Source organism: Pleurodeles waltl, chromosome 5 (assembly GCF_031143425.1).
Source record: "Pleurodeles waltl isolate 20211129_DDA chromosome 5, aPleWal1.hap1.20221129, whole genome shotgun sequence".
Lineage (NCBI taxonomy): Eukaryota > Metazoa > Chordata > Amphibia > Caudata > Salamandridae > Pleurodeles > Pleurodeles waltl.
Window position 1 is genome coordinate 378125367 of NC_090444.1, and position 26407 is coordinate 378151773.

General features: G+C 41.7%; 1 protein-coding gene and 1 long non-coding RNA gene across 3 annotated transcripts in view; one reads left to right on the top strand and one right to left on the bottom strand.

Moving 5' to 3' along the window:
* LOC138295680 (uncharacterized) overlaps nucleotides 1-23979 on the top strand; it is a 91255-nt gene extending 67276 nt beyond the window's left edge. For both annotated transcript variants that reach the window (XR_011203663.1, XR_011203664.1), the window contains 2 exons: nucleotides 17534-17652; nucleotides 23813-23979. This is a non-coding gene — a long non-coding RNA (uncharacterized lncRNA). The remainder of the gene's footprint in view (nucleotides 1-17533; nucleotides 17653-23812) is intronic.
* Nucleotides 1-26407, bottom strand: part of SLX4IP (SLX4 interacting protein) — a 655245-nt gene that overhangs the window by 577326 nt on the left and 51512 nt on the right. The gene's annotated exons all lie outside the window — the stretch shown is intronic.

Sequence of the window (26407 nt, forward strand, 5' to 3'; positions counted from 1 at the left end):
GCAAAATAAGCCTTTTGCCAGGCCTAAACCTCGCTTTTTAGTACATAAAAATCACCCATGGTGTAGACCCTAAACAGTCAATAGGGCAGGGTGCATTGCATTTAAATAGTTGGTCATGTATTTTTTAAGTTTTACGTGTCCTGTTAGTGAAAAACTCACAGATTTGGGATTCACTACTGTAAGGCTTACCTCTCTCAAAGCATAACATGGGGTTACATTATTACAATTAATAAGAGATAATATTTGGATGGAAGCAGGTAAGAAAGTTCTGTTTGGTTTCTTATGAATTGTAATTTAAAATCCTCTTTAATGTTAAAGTCAGATTTTAAGTCACAATCCTGAAACTGCCACTTTTATAAATTTGCCATTTTCTTGTCTTAACCATTTGGTGCCTGCAGCCTGTTTCCTAGGTCACATGGCTAGGTGTAGTTGTCAGGTTGCCTTTGTGTATTTCTCTGAGACAGTCACACACTAGAGGGCCTGGCTGTTGACAGAATAGACCATCCAGGGCAGGATGCAGGTGTGAGGTTGTGTAGAGCCCTACTTGCACTTCAAAGACACTGCCTCAGCTCACACACAAAGAACTTCACACTAGCCTATTATGACAGCATACAGACTAGGACCAGGACAGGGAGGCTGGAAAGCCCAAACACATCTGTGGGGGAAAACACTGAAAGCTCCTCCCATTTCAAAGCTAGCACTAGGTATAAAAAGAGACCCTCAGATCCACCCTTCTGATCACTTCTGCACCTGGTTAAAACTCAGAAAAATGACTGCTCTTTTGCCCGAAGGACTACCCTACTGCTCTGCTGCCTCAGAAAGGAAGATTGCACTTGCTCCTTGAACTCAAAACCAACATAATGACTGCAAGGGCTAGCTGACCGGCCCTCTTTTCTGAGCTACAGGGACATGACAAACTCCACACATCTGCCCAGCTGCCCAGAATCAACTGGACCAGCCTCTGCCCAGCTGTTGGCCTCTGTTGAAGTCCTGATTCCTTAAGAGGTGGCCCTCTGGTCCTCTACCCTTGGCTGGCATCAGAATGTACTCCTCCTGGCTCAACTGTGGGTTTCCTGAGAATTGAAGTAGCGCAACACAATACAACACAGGACCTCCCAGCTCCTCACTGGAACCGACACACCATGACACAGGACCTCAGATTGCAGCCCGACAGCTCCTTATTGGAACTGAAGCAATGCAAAGCAACCCAACACAACACCTCACAGCATAGCTTTCACAGCTCCACATCAGAATAGTTGCAGCTGGATACAATACGACAAAGGGCCTCACACAGCAGCTCATCGGAACCAGCACAACTCTCTGCATCAAGGAGATAAGGTACAATTCTCAGTGGACTATCCTGGTCCCTGCATCCTTCCCGCACTTCACCGCAGATGGCTTGAACTTGTGACTTTGTCCCGGTCCAGTGCAACCAGATAACCACAGTTGGAGCATTACTTTTTTAGGCACTACATTTACCAAAAAACTTTGAAATTGCATATCTCTGGGTCTACCAATTAGATTTTTGTCACATTTTACATTATGTTTCTAAATTGGTGTGGGATTTTTCTTGTGTTGTGGTTTCACTTCATTGCTGTTCGTGTTCTGCATAAATACGTTACACATTGAGTTTTTTATGCTTCTAGGAGCTACATTTTTCACTATACTCCTTTCAATGAGAGAGGGCTCAGGGCGTGTTATCCGGGCCTGTACTTGCTTGTCCAGGTTGGTCTCCTGACTGAGAGTCCATCACCTCTCCTGGGCATATGATCTTTCTCAGTAGCACTCCCACTGCCACTACCCCCAAGGTAGAGGATGCTCCCTGCCTGCACTCCCAAGCTGCTGTGGCTTCTTAGTTGCTTGCAATGCACCTGTGTGTCAGCAGGAGTCAGAGGTCTCCTCCATCTGGAGGTTGCAAGCCTGAACCAGGGGAACATTCCAAGGTCATCCCAGCAGGACAATCCTTCTACTGTCCCCCAGGGTTTAGGGTGGGCACACCACTGGCCAAGGAGAAACAAATCCTTGTCCCTGGCTTCCAGTTGAAGTTTCGACGTCCATCATTTCAGGAGTCACCTGTCTTTCTGCTGGGCAAGTATAGCTTCCTCCCAAGTCCAGACTGTTCTCAAAAGTCTCTCCCTTATGTAGGGACTTTTAAGTGGGGATGGAAAGTTCCAGAGGGTAGGCACTTCTGTTCAGCCCTAGAATATCCATATTTGTATTAGGATTTTTTTAGACATCGGGAGGTATTTTTTGAATGGTCAGACAATCACAGGAGCAGTCAGATACAGCTATTTGGTTTCATGAAAAAGGCAGTCACCATCACCATCACATTGTGCACTGAAAGAATGATTTCGTCCTTCACAGAACCCAATACTAAATGTGGAAATATTAAAATGTATGACCTATCGAACTTATGAAATTTAAGCATCCCTGGGACATATTTTCCAAACAGTTTGAGCTGACCCAGGGTAATTTGTTCCCAATTATGTTTGGGTTTTCTTGTACAGCCACTTACGAACTTATCAGACTTGAGTTTTACCTGATAAAGTAAGCAATGGAACTAGAGGCCAATTAGCTCCAAGTTTGTTTTCGAATTAAAAATGCTGATACTGAACATTTAAAGAATTTTTGTGCCTAGAATTTCTCTGCATTTTTGCTGCACCGAGATTTCCCTGGTCTAAATTCCTTTCTCAACCTCTACAGTCATTATACGTACAAAACGATTGGGAGGTGGGTGCATGCTTCCTGATGTTTGAAGCTCCATTGGTAAAGCAAGTTACGTATACATCATTTAAAGCAGATCTGAAAGGCGAGGGGCACAACAATGTGATTTTCACCTCTAACACCCAGAGCACACGAAAGTATTATATCAACATTGATCTGTTTACCACAAAATTAGGTATTTAACGCAGCAGTTTGCTTTCTGGAAAAGTATTTTTTTAAAATATTTAAGTTTTTGGAAGAGTGAAACAGAGAAACAAAATCAAAGTCGCACTGTCCTCCTCACAAATTACGTTAGAGTATTTTCAGAACACATAAAGCTAAAATGAAACCCGCACTCGTATTAAACTGTTGTTGTCTCTCCCAATTTTTTCACATATTTTGATCGTCCTGGTTCCTACCACAGACATAGGGAAGGACTCCAACTTGCCCATCGCCATCATCTTTTAGCCCCTATGTTTCTTCACCAGAACACAGCAGTTGGAATAGGGGCTGAAGGTTAGGGGGAATTGCCTCGGAGAATGCTTTCATCATATCTGCTAAGATCTCCAAATCTTCTGCCACCTTCTCATATATGTTCTAATATGTCTCCTCTGCTAACGCCCATTCCGTCGCATCCTTGCCCAACATATTTACACTAAGGCTCCCAGTACCTAGCCAGCCAACAGCTACATGTCTTTTAGTGACCATCAATGCAAAGTGCATGAACTTATACTGCATTTTTATTGGGTTTTACAATACACCTAGCAAGCCATGTTATGGAAAGAGTTCCAGTTGAATCCACGGTGCCCTACATTGTCGCACAACCACTTCTGCACAGAAGTCTGAAATTCTATCGCAAGACCATGCAAGAGGCCCCGTCCACTCCAAACCTTGGACAAACTGCTGCCCTACAAGGGTATATCCTACTCAGTTTAATCAGTTTTAGGTACGTGCATTGCAGGAAGTTAAAATATATCAGCTTGAATCTGGCATTAGGTTAAACTCCTTTTCACCAAAGCACATGTAGTCACCCAGTCCCCATCGGTAATCTGCTCGCCTATGTCAACCTTCCATGCCAGCCGAGCCTTCAATATAGTTCTGGGTCTCTGCCTTCAGGGCTTTACACATCAAGGTCAGAAGGTGGCAACTCATTTCCAGCAGCAAGATAACCTTAAGGATGCCAGTGGAGGGGGGCCATTGTGAAAGTCAATCCAAATCTCCTTAGCCGTTCAGGCCAGTTTGGTGTACTGCAGGAATTGGCCAGTCCCACCTCAAATGTGTTTTGTGCTTCCTGAAAGGTGATGAGAGCCTACCGCGGTAAAGATCCCCTAGGAAAGTACCGCAACTTCTCCATCTAATATATCACTGTCACATCTGAGCTTATACTTTTAAATGGCTGCAGGGCCCAAACATGTAGTTCCCTTCCAAATGGTGGCAGCTTCTGGACTCTTATGACTATTCTTTCTCAGACCTGATCAGTGTGGTGTATAATGTAGGGATATTCCTCTGACTGAACAAGTATTTCCAGCATAGGGATATCCCAATGATTCCCACCTAGTAACCTCCTCTCATAGTTATTTTCTATCCATTTGCTGCATGCTGGATGTGCAGCGTAATAGTGTAGCTCCACATCTGGAAGGCCCAACCCTCCTTCATCTTGATCCAATTTTAATGTGTACAGAGCTACTGGATGTTATTTTCCAGCTCACACATTAGAGATAGCAACATATATTTGATTTTGTAAAAGCACCAAGCTATAGAGGGCACAAGGAGTTCTGTATACAGGGAGTGCAGAATTATTAGGCAAATGAGTATTTTGACCACATCATCCTCTTTATGCATGTTGTCTTACTCCAAGCTGTATAGGCTCGAAAGCCTACTACCAATTAAGCATATTAGGTGATGTGCATCTCTGAAATGAGAAGGGGTGTGGTCTAATTACATCAACACCCTATATCAGGTGTGCATAATTATTAGGCAACTTCCTTTCCTTTGGCAAAATGGGTCAAAAGAAGGACTTGACAGGCTCAGAAAAGTCAAAAATAGTGAGATATCTTGCAGAGGGATGCAGCACTCTTAAAATTGCAAAGCTTCTGAAGCGTGATCATCGAACAATCAAGCGTTTCATTCAAAATAGTCAACAGGGTCGCAAGAAGCGTGTGGAAAAACCAAGGCGCAAAATAACTGCCCATGAACTGAGAAAAGTCAAGCGTGCAGCTGCCACGATGCCACTTGCCACCAGTTTGGCCATATTTCAGAGCTGCAACATCACTGGAGTGCCCAAAAGCACAAGGTGTGCAATACTCAGAGACATGGCCAAGGTAAGAAAGGCTGAAAGACGACCACCACTGAACAAGACACACAAGCTGAAACGTCAAGACTGGGCCAAGAAATATCTCAAGACTGATTTTTCTAAGGTTTTATGGACTGATGAAATGAGAGTGAGTCTTGATGGGCCAGATGGATGGGCCCGTGGCTGGATTGGTAAAGGGCAGAGAGCTCCAGTCCGACTCAGACGCCAGCAAGGTGGAGGTGGAGTACTGGTTTGGGCTGGTATCATCAAAGATGAGCTTGTGGGGCCTTTTCGGGTTGAGGATGGAGTCAAGCTCAACTCCCAGTCCTACTGCCAGTTCCTGGAAGACACCTTCTTCAAGCAGTGGTACAGGAAGAAGTCTGCATCCTTCAAGAAAAACATGATTTTCATGCAGGACAATGCTCCATCACACGCGTCCAAGTACTCCACAGCGTGGCTGGCAAAAAAGGGTATAAAAGAAGGAAATCTAATGACATGGCCTCCTTGTTCACCTGATCTGAACCCCATTGAGAACCTGTGGTCCATCATCAAATGTGAGATTTACAAGGAGGGAAAACAGTACACCTCTCTGAACAGTGTCTGGGAGGCTGTGGTTGCTGCTGCACGCAATGTTGATGGTGAACAGATCAAAACACTGACAGAATCCATGGATGGCAGGCTTTTGAGTGTCCTTGCAAAGAAAGGTGGCTATATTGGTCACTGATTTGTTTTTGTTTTGTTTTTGAATGTCAGAAATGTATATTTGTGAATGTTGAGATGTTATATTGGTTTCACTGGTAATAATAAATAATTGAAATGGGTATATATTTTTTGTTTGTTAAGTTGCCTAATAATTATGCACAGAAATAGTCACCTTCACACACAGATATCCCCCTAACATAGCTAAAACTAAAAACAAACTAAAAACTACTTCCAAAAATATTCAGCTTTGATATTAATGAGTTTTTTGGGTTCATTAAGAACATGGTTGTTGTTCAATAATAAAATTAATCCTCAAAAATACAACTTGCCTAATAATTCTGCACTCCCTGTAGTGTAGAGACATCTCAGAAGAATCATCGTTTGCGATCGCAATTCTTCCCATAATGGAAAGAGGCAGAATATTCCAAAAATGTATTGACGATTGCAATCCATCCAGCACTCTAGCCATATTCTGGGTATATGGTCTTTCAGTAGTCAGAGCCACCATTATGCCCAAGTACCTAAAACAATTTAGTCTTGTGTCTATCAATCCTCAGTTACACCGCAGAAATTCTCCAAGTGTGCCAGAAGCCTTGGGACAGAGTCCATGGGCAGTTTCAGATAAAAAAAAAGAGTGTCACTGGCACACACCATGACTATGGGCCAGATGTATGAAAAATCCGATTTGCATTTCTTAAATGGCGAATTTTAAGAAATCGCCACTTAAGAAATACAAAATGGTATGTATGAAATTTGCGATTCTGTAATAGCGATTTCTTAAAATTCGCAAACGCTATTACTGAATCGCAAATAGAGAATGTGACTCCATTCATCCCTATGGGACTATAGGCCCATAGGTGCAAATGGTTTTGCATTTCCCGATTTGCGAATTCCAGTTAGGAATTCGCAAATTAGGTAATGCAAACCCCAGGGTGCTGGGGGCCTAAGGCCCCCTCTGATGCATCCCAAAAACGTATTTGTGGACATGTGAAGCACACACATGCCCATGGGCATGTGTGCGCTACATGTCATTTAAAAAAATGTATTTAAAATGCATTAAAAAAAATTGCACATGCTTTTCACCAAATTGGATTTGGTGGTAATTGCATTTCCTAAATGCCCAATTCACATTTAGGAAATGCTTGATACATGTGCTTTGGAAATCAGAAATAGGGATTCCTTATTTGCGATTTCCCATTTAGAGATTCGCAATTTGCGATTCTCTAAATGAGGTTGCAATTTTAAGGAATCGCTATTTTTGCAATTCCTTAAAATTGCACTGCAAATGCCTTTCATACATTGTGAAAGAATTATTTTTGCATTCGCAAATGTCCGAATTTTGTGATTCGCACCGTTTGCGAATGCAAACATGTTTGATACATCTGGCCCTATATGAGTAGTATCTCCAATTGTAATACCCCCAATCTCATGTGCAACGAGCACCAGAGTAAAAAGCAAGGGCATGAAATACACCCTTATCTTGTGCTACACTCTGTATTGCAAGTATGTGATACAGTCCTCCCATTACTGACCCTAGCCATTGGATCTGTTTAGTGCAATCACATCCAGCTCCGAAAGACTGGACCAAAGCCCATAAGTCGCAGAACCTTCATCAAGTAGGACCAGTTCAAAGTGTCAAAAGCTTTCTCAAGATCGACTGCTACTAACGGAAAATCCTCCTCCATTTAAGCTACTGAATGAATCACACAAGTTAATCAATAGCTGTTCATTGCTATACTATGGCCATGTATAAAGCTGCATTGATCTTCTTGGGCCAATCGTCCCACCACCAGCCCTAGTCTAATTGGCCAAGATCTTCCACAGAACTCTAGTAGCCAAGTTAATGATTGTCAAGGGACTATCAGACGGGTGATGTGCAGGATTTCCACCTACCTGAAGCATCATATAGATAATACCCTCACACATAGTAGGTGGAACAATGTCTAATTGTCTAACCTCTCTGAAAGTTCTAATAGTTTCTCAGTTAACTGTGGTGTAAGGGATTGATAAAATTCCACCAGAAAGCCAATGTTCCCCAGCGTCTTGCCCTTTGGCATGGACTTCAAGGCTTCCCTCAGTTCTTCTAAGAAAATCTCTGCTTTAAGCTCTTTATTCATTGTCTAAGTCTTTCTGATGATCAACATTTTCTAAGTGGGTAGCTAATAACTCAGCAGTGTATGGACTTGTATTCTTATATGTTTTCTATAGAGGACTAAACAATGTGCTTTTAATTGTCGCCTGTATCGTAGCACTTGTGCTATCAAGGTGGGTCAAAATAAGTATCTGAAGGATATTGAGCTCTCATTTAAATATTCAACCCAACATTTGCTGGGTTTAGTCCCTTTTCTGTGCAGTCTCTGTCAGTTATTTCTTCAGGGTCAGATTATCTAACCTGTCCAAGATATCACCTGGGGCCATCTTGACAGCCACTATCTTCAACTGTCTTGTGCAGATTCAATCTTGTGCAGCTGTCTGCCAACCAATTTTTCACCCTGTACCATTCGGTCCTTCTGTAACTGCTTCTTAACCCCATACACATTTCTGCCTTCATCCCTTCCCATTTATTCACCCTAGTACCTGTGGATCCCCCAATTGCTTGCGAGGTATGCAGCAAGTGCAGCATTCAAAGCATCAAGGTATACAGGATCAAGAACCCCTGGAATTATTCTCCAAGAGAAAGCAACCACAACCATATTCCCCAACTCCCATTCTTGTAATAATGGACAGCGGTCTTACAGAAATCTGCCTAAATACTTTGCAGTGTGTATTCAAGAAGGAGCCATACTAGCAACCAAAAAATAATCCAATCTGCTAAAGGTGCTGAGTACTAATGATTGACGAGAATGTTGTAAGCTAAAGCCAAAATCATGCCCGTTTTTATGTGCTGTTTTGGTGGACATCTTTCAAGATTACAAACTAGGGTACAGTTGAGATCTCTCCCCATCCAGGTCTGAGAGACCTATGAACACAGGCAAAATCTCCTGTATCCCTAGGGAGAATGTCATCATTGTTAGAGGCATGTGTGTTAATTATACACCGCCCCCTCTCATCCAGAGTGCTGTCAAGAAGAATGTAACTGCCATCCAGGTCAGCTTCTGGGTAGCTAAGCTAAAAAAGGCCACCCATATTAATAGCTCCCCTAGCATATGTGGAAAAGGTGGACGAGTACAGTTGGTCCCTCTACTATTTTACCTTGGCATTCTCTATGTCTGTGAGATGGGTATCCAGTAAGCAGGCAATGCTCTAGCAAGCCCAGTCTGCCGCAGGCCCCCCACCAGCAGGCTACCGACTCTGTCCTGATACCTTCTGGGATAGGAGAAGGGCAGGAGAGAAGAGGCTCACAGTCACCTCAGCCCCACAGCCTCACCTTCTTACTCTGCAATCTCCACTGCAACTGTAAATAGGCAACCCAGCGCAGCCCACTCCACTTCACCCCCCACCAGGATATGCCATTTCCCCAAAGTCTCAGCCGGGCCCCGTCAGGGGCGATCACCTTTGGCCTCCTCTGCAGTCTTAGTTTGCCTCAGGAGTCAAACACAGATTAGTGACCTGAGTAAAGCAATCAATGATTCCTGGTAATGATAAAATGCACATATTCTCGCACCATACCTTGACAAATCTGTAGGGTACTGTAATCCTGCAATTAAAACCATGACAAGCAGACAAAGACACAAATGAAGGGTATTATAACTCTGACATAAATCATGACAAACAAACAAATTAAATATGTGCTGTTTGGCCCACTGAGGAAGGTGGACATATCCTGTAGACAATATAATTTGTGGAAGACATGTGATAGTCACACATGATGAATTGGCAGTGCAGATTTGTGAAGGTGCATACACCGGCATCACAAGTGAAAGGAAGAACTCACTGTAAGTGTTACTGGCTATTTGCCTCTCTATTAGGAAGGCAGGACCGACATGCCCCAGCAGTCAAACACAGTATTTGGAAAATATACCATGATATATGAGTTATCAATTAGGAGAAACACATTTGCTAATCGGTGTTCCCTTAGAAAAGGTATGCAGTACTTATTCTGTCAAAGGTGCCATGTCACAATTCAAACTAATTTTGTCCTGCTTTCTTCCCGCTTGTGTGTCATAGTCCTGAGAAACACCCGCTGTATTAGCAATACTAGTGCATGTCTGTAACATGTGTTCCTGTTCCTGTTCCTGCTTCAAACCCGATATGAAGTCACCGTACTATGAGCAGTGTGACGAAGACTGCTGGGAAATATAGTTGCAGTCATTCGTGTTTCGGAGAAATTTAAAGAAGACAAAAATGTTCTGCAAAAGTGGTCATAATATGGAACATTTTTCTGCACTTCAAATTTCCCCCATTTAAAAAAATGGCTGTTGTTTTAAGTTATGAATATGGCAATGTGTCTACCAGCCACTAGTAGCGGGATGCCTGCTGTGTGTAAATGCAACATTTTGAAGTGAAGGAAAATTTAACTGAAGTTTTAACTTTACGTTTATATGGATTCCATGAAACTCATCATTTTCATTTTCCCCCATTTTGAAGAGTCACATTTGAAAACAGCAGGCATCTTGCTACCAGTGGCGTGTAGACACGTTACTATATTTATAACAGAAACATACAGCAATTTGTTTAGATAGGAGGAATTTAAAGTGAAGGAACATTCATCATAAAACTATAAAACGGAATTGCCTTAGTTGAAAGTGGAGAAAAACATTAAGACTTCATGTTTCTTAGAAATACTTTTCTTCACTTTAAACTTTTCCGACTTAAAAAAAATGCAATTTTTCAGTTATGAATATGCACTATGTCTGCTGCCAACTGGGAGGAAGATGCCTGCTATTTGTAAATACAATGCTTTTAAATGGGGGAAAATTAAAATAAAGAATTAACTTAATAATTAAGTTAACTCTTCATTTTCATTTTCCCCCATTTAAATGTATTCAAAAATATCATTTTGTTCTTGCACTCCAACACTGAGTTGACAAGGCCTTTGATTTAAGACCTCAATGCTTTAGTTTTTTGACATTGTTCCCCACTGTAGGTCGTAAAGCTGTAGCACTGCTCATTATCAGGCCATGTTATCAACAGGCTGATGACAACAATGTAAAGTAATCACAGCCTTTTCCTAACTTTAATAGGAAAACCAACACTTATTTATTGACCTAGTGCTTATTTAAAATTAAACTCAAGTTTGCGTGCTACTCTGAGGGTGTCTGCGAACTGCTGCAAGCTCGTGATCGACCAGTTAGAAACATCTAGTCTAGACTATGTTTTGACATTATCCCATGAAATTTTACTGATTCCGAGGAATTTTGTCATTCAGCCCCTCTGTGTCAGCTTTTAATCTATAAACCCAATTTTGTTCCTGTGTCAATAACGTCTGCCACATTGCTATTTGGAGGTGTTTTTTCAATGATGGTGCATTGTAAATTTTTTCAATGATGGTGCATTGTACATCTTTTTTTAATGTTCCAGAGCTAAGAAATGGGTTGTTGACTTCCTGGAAGGTATCCCAATCCACATAAAACCACATGGGCACGTAATCATGTAAATGACATTTAAAGTTTTAGATGCTGATGGAAGGTCACAAACAGAGCAATGACCACACAGATCATGTCCATTTACCCGTAATAAAATCCACAGTGTTTGGGTTTTTTATGTGATAGTCTGTCTTGGACATGTGTGCACTACTTTGTCTCTTATCACTGTATTTCCTTTAACCCTTTAGTTGCTGGGCCTCACCCCCCACACCAGTGCTGAGCCCTTTTCTGGCTATTTGGGGTAGTTCGTGCTTAGGCTTTCATAACTTTCTGTCTACGTAAGCTATCGAAGCCAAACTTGCGTCCTTTTTTTCCAACATCCTAGGGATTCTAAAGGCACCCAGAGTTTGTGGGTCCCCCTGGTGGACACCAAGAAATTAGCCAAAATACAGCTAAAACTTTGCTTTTGTCAGAAAAATGCGAAAAAGGGCTGCAGAAGAAAGCATGTGTTTTTTCCCTGAAAATGGCATCAACAAAGGGTTTGTTGTGCTAAAATCACCATCTTCCCAGCTTTCAGGAACAGGCAGGCTTGAATCAGAAAACCACATTTTTCAACACAATTTTGGCATTTTACTGGGACATACCCCATTTTTACTATTTTTTGAGCTTTTAGCCTCCTTCCAGTTAGTGACAGAAGTGGGTGTGAAACCAATGCTGGATCCTGGATAGCTAACATTTCTGAAAAGTAGATAAAATTCTGAATTCAGCAAGGGGTCATTTGTGTAGATCTTAGAAGGTTTTCCTACAGAAAACAACAGCTGAAATAAAAAAATATTGAAATTGAGGTAAAAAAACAGCCATTTATCTCCATGTTTTACTCTGTAACTTTTTCCTGCTAGGTCATATTTTCAAAAGTAAAATACCGTTACGTCTGCTGGATTCCTCTGGTTGCAGGGATGTATATGGCTTGTATGTTCATCAAGAACCCTAGGTACCAAGAGCCAATAAAGGAACTGCACCTTGAAATGAGTTTTCATTGTATACTGGGTGTACAGCAATTCATTTGGTGAAATCTAAAGGGTGAAAAATAGGTATCAAGGAAATCTTTGTATTTCCAAAATGGGCAGAAGATAAAGTGTTGAGAAGCAGTGGCTATTTGCACATCTCTGAATTCTGGGGTGCCCATACTAGCGTGTGAATTACAGGGCATTTCTCAAATAGACGTCATTTTTACACACTGTCTTACATCTGGAAGGAAACAATGTAGAGCAAGACAAGGGGCAATTACACTTGTTCTTCTATTCTGTGTTCCCCCAAGTCTCCTGATAAAAATGGTACCTCACTTGCGTGGGTAGGCCTAATGCTCGCAACAGGAAACACAACATGGTCACATCACATTTTTACATTGAAATCTGATGTGTTTTTTGGAAAGTGCCTAGCTGTGGATTTTGGCCTCTAGCTCATCCGGCACCTAGGGAAACCTACCAAACCTGTGAATGTTTAAAAACTAGACACCTAGGAGAATCCAGGATGGGGTGACTTGTGGGGCTCTCACCGTGTTCTGTTACCCAGAATCCTTTGCAAACCTCAAAATTTGGCAAAAAAGCACACTTTCCCCCTCAGATTTCAGTGCTGCAAAGTTCTGGAATCTGAGAGGAGCCACAAACTTCCTTCCACCCAGCATTCCCCCCAAGTCTCCCGATAGAAATGGTACCTCACTTGTGTGGGTAGACCTAGTGTCCAGGAAATACCCCAAAACACAACATGGACACTTCATATTTTCCCAAAGAAAACGAACCTGTGTTTTGCAAAGTGCCTAGCTGTGGTCTTTGGCCTCTAGCTCAGCCGGCACCTAGGGAAACCTAGCAAACCTATACATTTTTGAAAACTAGACATCTAGGATAATTCAGAATGGGGTGACTTGTGGGCCTCTCACCATGTTCTGTTACCCAGTATCCTTTGCAAACCTCAAAATGTGGCAAAATACACACTTTTTCCTCACATTTCTGTGCTAGAATGTTCTGGAATTTGAGAGAAGCCACAAATCTCCTAGTGCCTGCGGCAGGAACAGATCACACAACAGTCAATGTTGGTCCTTACATGAGGGCAACTGTTGACCCTGGGGTGATCCATTTCTGACGCAGGCACTTGGTACAGGCACTCAAGTGGGGTAGCGTTTTTATCAGGACAGGTGGGGAAACACTGGGTGGTAGGAATTTTGTGGATCCCAGCATATTCCTGTAGTTTGTGTGACAGAAATGCAAGAACAAATTGAGTTTTTATTCAACATTTCACCTTTGCAGGGTATTCTGGGTAAGAAAACTTTGGGGAATCCACACTAGTCACACCTCTGTGGACTCCCCGGATGTCTAGTTTCCAGACATGCCTGGGTTTGGTAGGTTTCCCTAGATGACTGCCGAGCCCAGGACCAAAAACACAGGTGCCTGCATTACAAAACCGGGTTGTTTTGTGATAGATAATTTTCATGTCTCCACAATACGATTTGTGCGGTGGAATTTGGGGGTGAACCAAATTGGGAAGCTCCCAAGAGAGCACTCTCTCGGTGCTTGCCGCCACATGCACCTGCTCTCTGGGTTAGGCTAACCCGCTATTTTCCCACCGCACAGACTGTGCTTGCGAAGGGAAAGCAGGACTATCCTCATCACCTCGCTCATATTCAATGGAAGAGGAGTTATTGAATGGGACTCCTCCGACTGACAAATCACTCCCAGAGTCTGCGCCATTGTCCAGATGCTGTCTCGGTATCTGCTGTCTCAATCTCTGATCCTACGTCAGAGCTGTCCTCTAGAACCCAAGTGAGGGCTTGAGCAGCAGTCATCCAACGAGATGACATCTCTGCTACTGGCTAAACTGTCGCTCTAAAACACTAGCCTACGTAGACAGTCACCAAATTGCTGGTGGGTGTGTGCGTGTGTGATACGTGCAACAGTAGAGGTCACCTTACCTTCGCTTCCTCCCTCAATTAGCACGTTCTTTCAAGACATTAAAAAAAAGACACTATTACTTCACCTTGTCACATATTAATCGTCACAGTCTTTAGCACCTCTAGCGCCCAGTCCAACAATCATTATTGGTGCTCCCACTTCCATAACCTCCTCATTGGACTCCCTCACTACCACCCAGCAAAAGTGCCCTTCATATCTCCATAGCCCCACCCCCTGCACATACATTTCATTTGTATTATGGCGCAGGTAATGGCTGAATTTAGCGATCTACTCAGCTATTTACATACAATACAGATTTGATCTTTGCAGTAGGCATATAAACCTTCTGCGCTACTTTACGGCATCAAAACTGCCACTAGACAAAAGTCAGATCCTTTTGTAGCAAAAACATAATCACAAGACTTACTTGACTTTTTTTTATTGCTGCCTAAAAGCTACAGTTGAAACGCGTCAGTTGAAGTATGTGCATTGCTTTGAAAGCGCAAGCTGCAACTGCAAGAGAACTGGTGGCGAATATATATATATATATATATATATAGAGTTCACTTTTAAATGTGGGTGTGGTTTTCCTGGGGGCTGATCGCCGTTTGGGCCTGTTTTATTGCGGGCCCTTCCTGCTCCGATGGAGAAAACAGATAGTGACGTCAGCACATCTAACGGCGTGCGGACATCACAAAGGGGTGTTTTTTTTTTTTAATCCCCTCACTGGTGTCGGCAACTGGTCGTGACCCGCACTGAAGCGGTTAAATGAGAAAACTGGTTTCTCTAAATTCAGTCCATTTGTGTTCAATATACACCAAAGTTGATTGATAATCTTTTCAAACTGATCTGAGTTGTTGTAGGTTATGACACAGACTACCTGTTTTAGGTCAGTCCTTTCTCTGTCCATTAATAAAAAGTTTTGCTGATTGTATCTAGCACTCTTTTTAGCTTTCTCTATCATCTGTTTTGGCTAATCACTGGTTGTCAGCTTTTTGATCAATGCTTCTGCCTCTGATTTGAAGTCCTCCAAACTGGAGCAGTTCTGTCTGATTCTTATGAACTGCCCAAAAGGTAGGTTCTCCTTTGGGGCAGGGAGATGGACACTCTTAAAAGGAAGTAAACTGTTCTTGTCTATTTGTCTTGTATACTTTGGTGTGTAAAGTGCCACCAAGAGCCATGATTGCTAGATCCAGTAAGGAAATCTCTTGTTTGCTCACTGACTTAGTCAATATTAAATGTGGATTCTGTTCATTTCACCAATCCACAAACATGTTCGTCAATTCCTCACACCCGTGCCAAATGATGAAAATATCATCAATGCATCGTCGCCAAAGGTGCACATGCACGTGGTAAGAGTTATTTGTCCAGATATTTTGTTTTCTACAAATTTGTGGACATTTAGGCAAGCCAGGCTGGGGGCAAACGTACTGCCCATGGAAGACTCATACTGAAGTTGGTGTATTGTACCTTTGTCCTCAGGATAATGCCTAATAAGGCCCAACCTGGCTAGTTTTGAAATTAACTCAATAGGTGTTTTCCCCAGCGAGTATGTGAAATGGCACCCTTGACGAAGTACTGCATACTTTTTCTAAGGGGCACAGATTGACAAACGCGATTCTGGTAATTAATGACTCATATATTATGGCATATTTTCCCAATGCAGATTGTGACTACAGGGGCATGTCGGTCCCGAATTCCTAAGCCGGATGCAAATAGCCAGTAACACTTTAGGGTAAAACCTTACCTTTGCTTGTGATACCAGTGCACTCATCTTCACAGTTTTGCAGCGCAATACATAACATGTGACTGTCACTTCCACAAGTTGTTTTGTCCACCTTCCTCAAAGGGCCATCTGACATTCATTTAATGTGTTTGTTCGCTATGTCTTACAACAGCGTTATGATACTTTTCTACGTGTCTTTGTCTGCTTGCCATGGCTTTATTGCAGAGTTACAATACCCTGCAGGTTTGCCAAGATATGGTGTAACAATATATGCTTTTTAGCATTACCAGGAATCATTCCTTTATATTTGATTCTTTCTAGGCATTAATGGGTGCTCGACTCATGAGACAAAGTAAGAACGCATGATTATATATGTTTGTTTATCCTTGAACTCACACAGACATTGGGGCCAGGACTACACATTAAAATTATACTTGGGTGTTTTGCAAACATACTGATGAAAGCCTAGGAGCCTAAGAGGCCATTATGAGAGGCAAAAACATGTTGAGAGATAGGTGTAAGAATACTAATCCCCTTATAAATACCTGTTATTAATCATTTTAACCTAGCCTGTGATACATAATAATAAAAAGATGTTGGGGTATCTCAACGCATTTTTATCTTTCTCACACTCTATTCCACAATATTTTAAAGTACTCCTTGGAATATGGTTGAGCCCATACTGGTTTTTAGGGACCAGGATGAGACCAGTTGGTGAAGTATAACACTAATAGAGCGTGTGAGGGTCTAACAAACAACTAAGCAATTGTCCCTGGAACTTAACTCAACTTGTTCATTAATAAGTAACAGAGTCACACTGAGGTGCAGGAGAATTTATGTCTGATAGGCTTCATGAGTTCAGGGAAAAATAAGAGAATTTGGAGGATAGATATGGGAGGATCATGTAAGATAAACAAATATGGAGGAATCCTTGGAGGAAGATGATAATCAGGCCTTTCTGCACCAACGTTTGTAAACATTTCCTATGAGGAAGGGAAAATAGGGTAATGGGCATAGTAGGAGCGCACAAGCTGGGAGCAACACAATCTTCGCCGGGGGCACAGGCTTGAGAAGCCTTGGTGAAGCTATCCTCTTCAAATTCGAGGGGGAGATATTACAAAAGACAATGCATTCAGATGCGATTGACTTTGAGGATTGTCGTTCAACCTGTATAAAGTTTTGTCTAAAGGAACACTGAACAAACAGAGATCTGAAAAAATCAACTAAGGAACTTGGTTTTCGGCAGATAAGGTAAGGGCCGGCCTTTTTCGTCTTACTATTCCAAATGAATGGAAAAGCTCACGTAATTTGATATCCTGAAGAAAGCAATATTTTCATAGACCAAGACTTACAATTTGAAACAAGAATAATTACAATGTCAGACTAGATTTGGAGGCAAGTGTGAATAGATTTGGAACCACAGAAAGAAAGGTAATGGACACTTTTACCCCAGAGAGACTTCCCTTAGATTATGCCCTTGCAAACTGAAACAGGAAAATAACTATTTTTTTTAAAGGTCATAACATTTTCTCTTTCTCTTCCTTTTTGTTGTGTTGTGCGCCCACTGAACACTAACTAAATGGCATATTGATATTTCAAGGCTGAGGTGTTGATGAAGGAGGCTGGAGCAGAAGTGGATTTCACTAGAACTCCAAGGTGGTGTTATGAATTATATTATGTTTATGCTGTTTCTTTTTAGGGAGGGCGTGAACCAAGGAAAATGTCGGACCTGGGCTATGCTCATAGATTCATGCAAAGGATTGTGGAATGGACAGGGAGAAGCACAATGCCGGATGATCATCACTCCTGATACTAATGGTACGCCTACTCACTTAGAATACGTGGGACTGAATTCCCTCAATAAATGAAATAAAATCTGGAGGGCACGGCTGCAGGAATCGCCTGATACAATATGTTTACAGGAAGTACAAAAGGTTACCAAAGGTACTAGATTAATGCCCTGCAGAGCTCACCCAATACTACGCAACAGTGAGACAGAAGGTGTAAAGTTGCAATTCCCAGGGATATTTAATTTGATGTTGAAAAGGTATTGACGGATAGAAAGTAACTCAACTAGTTATGTATACAAGCAACAGAATGTCTCATTCCTTACTGAAAACCTTCTCAGAACTGGAATCGTTGATGTGTGCAGAAGTACTTATCAAATGAAGAATAAGTATAGGTACTTCTACAGTCACTGAAGAGATCAAGATTAGGTATTATTTAGAATACAGATAGGCTAATCGTGAATATGGATAATGTAGTAACAGAATTAACTATAGCAGGATATGCACTGCTTATATGAAAATATAGCACTGGTGAGAGGTAAAAAAAAAGAAATACCTTGAGAGACGCCCCGAATTACTTAAAATAGCAATATGTGAAATAGATCTCGGAAATGAAATGGAAAAAAAAAATGAATGATAATGGTGAGTCACAAATGGGTATTGTAAGAAATTGGGGAATCAGTTATGAAAGATGAGTCCTTTCCAAGTAATAAGTCCGCAATTGTCTTATTACCAGGAACCAAGTATCCCATTGTACCAACTGATTCTCTCAGGGAAGCGATGCAGAGCAGGCCACGATCTATTCAGGGTAGGTGGTGTGGGCTAGTAATTTCTATTCAATGGCACACAATAACAATACTTAACAACTTATTGTCCAGACAGTGGTTTTTCTTTTAAAAAACAAAAGTACTGTCACAGTCCTGGGTTAAAGCCATCGTTTTTTTGTTCACCTTGCCACCCCAGTTTTCAAGTTAGCCTAGCTGTTGAGAGGTGATACCTTGAAACCAGTCCCAGGGCACTTGTTCCCGGTCTATGGAGGACCTGGCCTGGAAGTGCGGGCTGGACTGTTCCCATGGGTGGCATGGTAAAAACTGACTTGCATATAGCTGAGTCCAAACTGGGGTGGGTGGCATTGTGAACAAAAAAAACGATGGAGTTAATGTGACTAGGGGTGAATGTTTGACAACATTGAACATTCCGTCCATCATCTTTTTGTGTTGCTATAGTCGCCCTAAGTGGGAAAGGTATGCCCAGACGTGGGTCCCATGCTCACTGTGTCACTGGATTTAAGCTAGCCTGGCTGATGAGGCAAATAAATTATAGATTTAACCCAAATCTATGACTGGGGAGGAATGTTTGGCAATGTTCAGCATTCCGCCCAACATCTTTTTGTGCTGCTACACCTTCAAAGCAGTCGTTAGAGGCAAATGTATAGCGGCTAGAGATGCAATGGAGTATTGGTGAGAAAGAAACTAGAATGGAATTTAGAGAAAGCAGAGTGAAACTACATAGAAAGTAGGTCACTGAAAGACCCATGTTGAGGGAAGAGATGAATGTTCGAGGGAACACATAGGGACAGATTAAGGAACATCTTTTATAAACAAGGGAGGACCTGAGGCAGTGCTTTTCATTCATCTGGCTGTTCCTCGCCAGTTGCATCATGGAACTCAGACCTGAAGGGATGCGGAGTAAGGTGAGGGAGAAACTCACCAGAATCCTCATGGGCTATTTGGAAGAGGGCTACTGCTTGTTTAAGGGGACCTAGAAGCCTTCTAAAGGGTTTATAGGATTTGAATCAAGTCCGGGTCTTTAATTTTTCTTTTTAGCAAAACCAATATGGAGGAATATTCCTTTTTCGTATTCCTTTCCCCAATCCAAGATGGTAATTAACACCGAGTCACAACACAGCCATAGTATTCTTTCAGCGCATTCTATGTCCACTTAGCCTCTATTTTGCCCCAGGTTTTGTCCTTCAAGTGTCTTTGTGTGGATACAGCCTGAGGTCTGGTACGCTTCTCTCCTCAAGTTCCTCCAGAGCTGTTTCCTCAAAAACTCCACCACTTTCTGGACTCTGAGACTCTCATCTTCTTGGAGGTTTCTTTGCCACTGGATTTTTCCCCACATAGCTGTGACCCTTTGTGTGGAAAGTTGTCCGTTACACTGATAACATTAGTTGAAAGGCATAGCGGCTTCACAAAGGAATCACACATATGTCGGACAAAGAACTGGATCAAAAAGAACCAGCTGCGTCCCGCTCGACACTTGGGTATGATCACTCCAACCATAAGGGAGGCGGAGATATCCCTTACCCACAAGGGTGAGAGTTGTTTTACTTCCTTCCTCAAGAACATATGTTAAGAGGCTACACTCAGTCAAATCTACCCTAGCATTATCTCAAGCAGTGTCCAACAAGATTCTGGACTATGCCCATATTTGTTGATACCTAAGTGAGACCCCTTGCAACTTATGTTTGTTCATTTGGTCTGAATCTTTACACAGATGCAGGTGACAACCAACTTCTATTAAAAAAAGAACACTCATCCCAAGGATGCCCAAGAATTTAATCACATTTGGATGGGTCTATATTGGCTTGACCTGAATAAGGACAAGAATGAAATTCTTATAATGAGTACTGTTCACTATTCTTGGCAAGTATTTGTTGGAGTGCCCAATTACAATTCTTAACCTCAACCAATCAAGGCAGTTAGAAGTCTCAGTGTGAAAACTGACACCATGCTACATCCAGCTTGCCAAGTGGCTTTTGTTGTTTCTCTCATATGTATCACATGAAACAACTATGCACTATTTTCTCTCATTTCTATCCCCAGGATGCAAACTCCTTTCCATCATGGTCATTACTGGGTCTAGATTAGACGAGTCTGTACCTCAACATGAACATACACCTCTCTTAAAAAGTCTGCAATCTATTCAAAATCTGGTAGTTGGTTAAGTGGTGGAACTTTCTCACTTCAGCAGACTTCTACATGACTGCAATCTGTTGCAATGTCTACCAGTCCTTTTTAATACTCTAGGTATAGTCCATTGTACTATGTACAGCAAAGTGCCTCTAGTCATACCTAAACGCTTGCTGACATTCCTCCAAGCAGAACTCTTTGCTCCTCTGATACTAATTCTAATCCGTTTCTGCATTCCTCAATTCAGCAAAGCCTGTTCAAGCTACTGCCCTCTGGAACAGCCTGTCCAAAGAGCTACTAAATATCACCATTCATCAATTGTGTAGAGTATTTATCCAGCACACAAACAGAAATAAAGTGAAAATACAACCCAATAAAAATCCCACACCAATTTAGTAAAATTGGCAGCGAAGAAAGAAACAGGAAAAAGCTTTGCATTCAACAATTGATAATTGGTCAGGAAGGATCTAGGTGATAATTGCAGTGGAAATGTTGATTGCGAACCTCAAAAATAAAGACAACAGTTCAGTAATACTTGGAAACCACTCATACACTGTGAGACTGGGAACAATTAATATGACATGCCTCAGGACACTTCCAGCACTGACATTTTACAGAGATTAATAACACAAAGTGATAGCAATTCGTGGTTGAGGACTATGAAACTAAAGATCTCAGTATAGCAGTGAAGTTTGGACAAATGATACTGCACATATTGCAGGGTTTCTTTTGTCTCAGAAAATAAAACAAGTTTCCAATATGGTAAATATGGCAACCATACATCTGCACTAAATTGTAAATTGACATACATTTTTTTTAATATAATTCTAATTCAATAGTACGAGTGCTTCCTAGCAGGCAGGTGTACTTAAAAACCGGTATAAAATCCTTTTTAGTTTTAATGCGCATCCCTGAAAATTATTATTCTTACTGCTGCATAGAAAATGTACTATTGCTTCTGAAATGTTGTAAGTTAAAGACATATTAGAAACAGAAAAGAATGACTAAAATATTAAAATGAATAAAGGATTCAAAGAAAAAAACAAAAAAATCGTGGCAAGTTAAAGTATTAGTCTACCAGCCCAGGCAAAGGCAATGAAACGGACGTGCACATTTTTTTTTTTAGGTGGCTATGCACTTGTGACCAGGCAAAATGCTGTCGGAATGCAAGACAGTAAAAGGCTGACGTGGGCTGTCCCACTGTCAAAAGCTGCATGCTACAGTGGGGGGGAACCAAAATCTGAATGATAGTGGGAGGGACCAAAATCTGAATAACAGTTAAACAGACCAAAAGATGAAGAGTCCCTCTGTACTGCATCGCTCTATTTCATTCACCGAGACTCCCTTGCCCTCAAACGTTCACCTACAAATCACTGGTATCAGGCATGACAGTCTATTTAGCTCATTTGAAGCAAACTATGTAATGCTTACGCTGATGCACTGTACGCCAAGACTGAGTACTGTGTCCATAATGACGATGTGCAGTGGTTACTATAGTATATGTAAATATGAAATCTTTATATTTTTTTAATACATGAGGCTGATGAAACAACCAAAGCCATACCTGAAAAACAAACAATCGGCGGGTCATGCAGCTTTAAAATCTCAAGTCTGTTCGTCCTCACCATAGCCCGGCAAAAAAGTTCAACGTATTAAATAGTCTATGCAGCAACTGCAGTGACCTGCAGGTCTCTATATCTATTTTGACAAGGCCACGCCAGCCTTCACTCTTCCATAGTTGGTAAGGTACCATTTACTTGGATAATATTAGCATCTATTATTTACAACACTTACAGATTTAAACAACTGTGGGATGAAAGGCCACATAAAAAGCAAAATATTAGGATTATTATGACATGGAAAAGTTCATAAAAATGGGCAAGGTTAAAAACTACAACGCTGCACAGGTTACAGCATAACGCTATCCAAATGTCACATACAAAAATAAACATAAATTGAAATATTCCATTATTGATATTTTTTTATTCAAGGCGCTTTCTGATGCCACAACGTGATTGTAATAAGCCAATTACTTCATTACTTGATTGTAATAATTATTTACAAGCCAGCAGTGGTATCAAAGTCCAGGTCCTTTAGGTGGCAGTCAGCAAGTGACTTCTTCCTTCAAATTGCTTTGCAACCTAACCTACGTACTTCAGGTGCCACTTGTGGAGAAACCACTAATTTTTTAGTATGTGAAGTAGTACTACACATTGTACTAAAAAAATCTATTTACCGACTTATGGGCAGAGGTTTATGCCTCTCCTATAATTTCTGTGAAGAGTTCTCTGTATGGCACACATGCAAAATGCTGTCTAATTTCTGAGTCAATAAGCCAGTACTATCACAACAAAAACCAGCTACCCTGCCATTATTGCCACCAGATCAGTCTACTACACTGTGACCCAGAGAACCCATTTTCACAACATATGTTCTCTAGGTGAAATTAAGAAGAAATATTGTAGCAGAGTGGAAAATCCTGTTCAGTCGAGACAGAGACCTCTTTGGGAAAGCAATACAAAATGTCTGGTTATATTCTTATTGGCCCACCTTCTTCCCTTGCTACCTAATTACTTTCTACTGTGACAAGACATTCAAAAATGTATGTGTGCTTAAATCCCAACACAAACACCAACCCCACCTAGACTGCTGGAAGGTAGATACTAGAATAGGACAGGGCTATCAGTGGGCACGCATATCCAGTGGCATGGAATCCCAAATTCCTAGGTGTTCCACCACTCCTCTATTAGGACTGTCTTTTATTACCACACAGTGGACATGAAGATGCATTCTCCTTGCTTGCACTAAGTCATATGGCACCATTGCTACAGTGTGGAAAGAGCGGATGTGGTCCCAAGAATTCAATTTCCTGCATGTACCTCATAGCACTCCGATTTGAGTCTGGGTTGGTAGAGGATGGTGGGGGAGGTTACATGGCTCCTGTCATTCCTACTAGCGAATATGTGGAAATCAGAAGGCGGGTTTGGGCAGGGGGGGGATGGAAAAAGTACAAATATTAAAACAATAAACAATTAAATAGCCTGCTAGTGCAACCCTGCAGGATCCCAGAACAAATTTTGCTAATGAAAATAGTCTTATTAATAAAACCCAGCATGTTTTAAACTACTGGCCAATGCTGCATCTTCTGTAAGGATAAAGTTGCTTAATTTCATTTATGTTTTCTTCTTTATTGTATTGTATTATTTATCCCACTGAAGCTTAAAAATACTCCATAGAAAAACGAGCTGTATAAAATTACTTTTGCTATTCCCACAGGTAAAACATGGAGAAAATGAGGAATATAGAGCCAGCAAGACAGAAGCTCTATGGAGCCAACATTTGAAAATTAACCCAGAAGGACACCAGCCATATCCCATTATGTCTTCCGGAGGACGTTGCCTCAGTTGTTTTTTTCTAGCTCCTGTACGAAGAATCATTAAATGCTGAGCTTTCAACTTTTCAAATTTCTTTAAAATAGCTTTTTTCCACAGTCTATTTTGGTACTACACTCAACAACTGATCATGGAAAAAGTGTTTTCAATCATTTATGAGGGCCTAGGATTTGCACTCATTTTTCTCAGCTATGCCGTGTCTCCCTTTATGGCAGGACTTTACATATGGCAGGAAGATGGCTGAGAGAAATGTATGCTTTTGGTTCACTCAGAGTGTGAAATATGCCAGCAGAAGTCAAAAATAAAGGTTAGGGAAAGAATTTGCTTGAAAAGACAGGAAGATGCCCTCACCAACCAGAGAATCAGTGATGTCCAGATAAGATATTCAGGAGTGTCGACATAAGGACTTATTGTGCTGTACACAAGGTCCCCTCTTCTAAAGGGCGCGACAGAGAGTGCCAAGACAAAACACTGATAAAAGATAACAGTGAAATACTTGTCTTCATGATGGACACAAAGTCAAAGACCCTGTAGTGGTTGAAAAGAACATGTCATTCGACATGGAGAACTTCATCAAATTCAAAATATAATTAAATACAAACCCTTACTGTTGAGGCACTTGCCATTTATGTTATCATAATTAAGTCAATGTGACCCTCTCACACCACTGGAGATACAATTCAGGAGCAACATGAACAGATTATTTAATTTCTTTCTAGTCTCAATGAGGTTTACAAAACACCCCATAAGTGTTTTGGTGCTAGTCCTGAATGACAGAGCGGTTCTTAATTTAGGACTCAAAGTGACTTCCAGGTCCCTGTTCATCAAGCAGGCATATTGATAAAGCAGTAAGACAGGAGAGATATACAGAAATAGGCAAGTTTAAGAGAGAGAGGAAGAAGCAGAGGAAGTGAGGTATTTTGAGAAGGTATGTATTGAGATGGAAAATGGTGCTATGGAGAAAGGATGTAGAGAGAGATGTGATGTAGAGCTAGAAATGACAGTGAGGTGAGATAGAGTGGCGAGTTAGGCAAGGCTGAGAGAGAGATGTTACATACTGAGAAAGGACAGAGCAAGGTGAAGAGGGGATGTACTGAGAGATGAAGAAGTGAAGTGAGAAAAACAGATAAAGTTGAGAGAGGGATAGTGGATGGAAGACGGACTCTACTGGAAAGTAAGACCGAAGAAGTGAGGTGCCTTCTTTGTTGTGACTGAGTACAGTACAAAGAACTGGGAATGCAGACAGCAGTCACTACAGCCCTGACCCTAACTTGCAAAATACATTACGAGCGGCGTGGTAAGGGAGCTAGGAGAGAAGATGACCTTGTGCTATGTGGCCTGGGATGGCAGGGTACATTTGATGTAATTGCTCCTAGACTTCTCTCGTAGTTCTGTGCCGGTGGCTATCACCCCTGCCATACAGACCTCCTCAAAGCTCTGTTACCACATTAGTTACCTTACAGGGGGACCACCGCAGTTTGGGTCTGAGTACTGTAGGTCCTAGCCAAATGCTTTAGAGGGGACAGCCAAGCTGCAGCCTATCTCCACAGTTACTACCCACCTCAACCCATAAATCTGTCTACATCCTCCACACTTCTCAGCAGCACCTACCGCAGTAAAATGAAAACTGTGCTGCTAATCAAAAATGCAGACACTAGTGGGGGTGGTGCAAGAGATGAGGATTTGTCTGTCTAGGTTAGTGCTTATTTCAGTCAATATCCTTTTTTAGCAAGGATGTGTCCATGTCAAAAGTATGTTTGCGAATGTGCATGCATAAGTCATTTGTTTTGCATGTGTCCTGTGCCTGACTTCCTCTTAGTTCCACTGCAATTTATTCGGCCTAACTATGTCCTATTTTCTATACAACTTTACACTGACTGCTCCCTCCATCCCACCACAATAAATGCTTCATCCATCCTGAATTCCTCACGTATTCTATATTCTGACCAACCCATGACATTTACTACTTATTTTACCCATCTGACCACCCCATCATACCATTCTGAATGCTCTTTCTAGCCTACCAACCTGACTGACTTTTACTTCCATTCTAATTTCTTACCTCCATATCCATCAAAGCTTTCTCATGGTCTCATCCTTCCTAACTGCCCCTTCAGCCTACCATCCTTAATGGCCCTCTATCCTACCATGCTGACTGCCCCTCCATATTAGCGCCACGACTGCCTCTACATAGTCTTACCGTCAATGCTGTCTTTGTCCTTAAATTCTGATCATCCGCCTCCATCATTCATCCTGAACGGCAGGCTCCTGTTGTCTCATCTTAAATGCCCCATCTGCCTCTGATCTAACTACTCCCTCCAGCATACCATCCTCACTACTCCCTTTATCCTGACATCACTTCTACACAAGTCATGCTACCATACCGACAGACACCTCCATTCTACCACCCCGACTACGCCGCTGCCTTGCTCACCCTGAACGGCCCTTTGCCCCACAGTTATGACTCTTCCCCATCAAT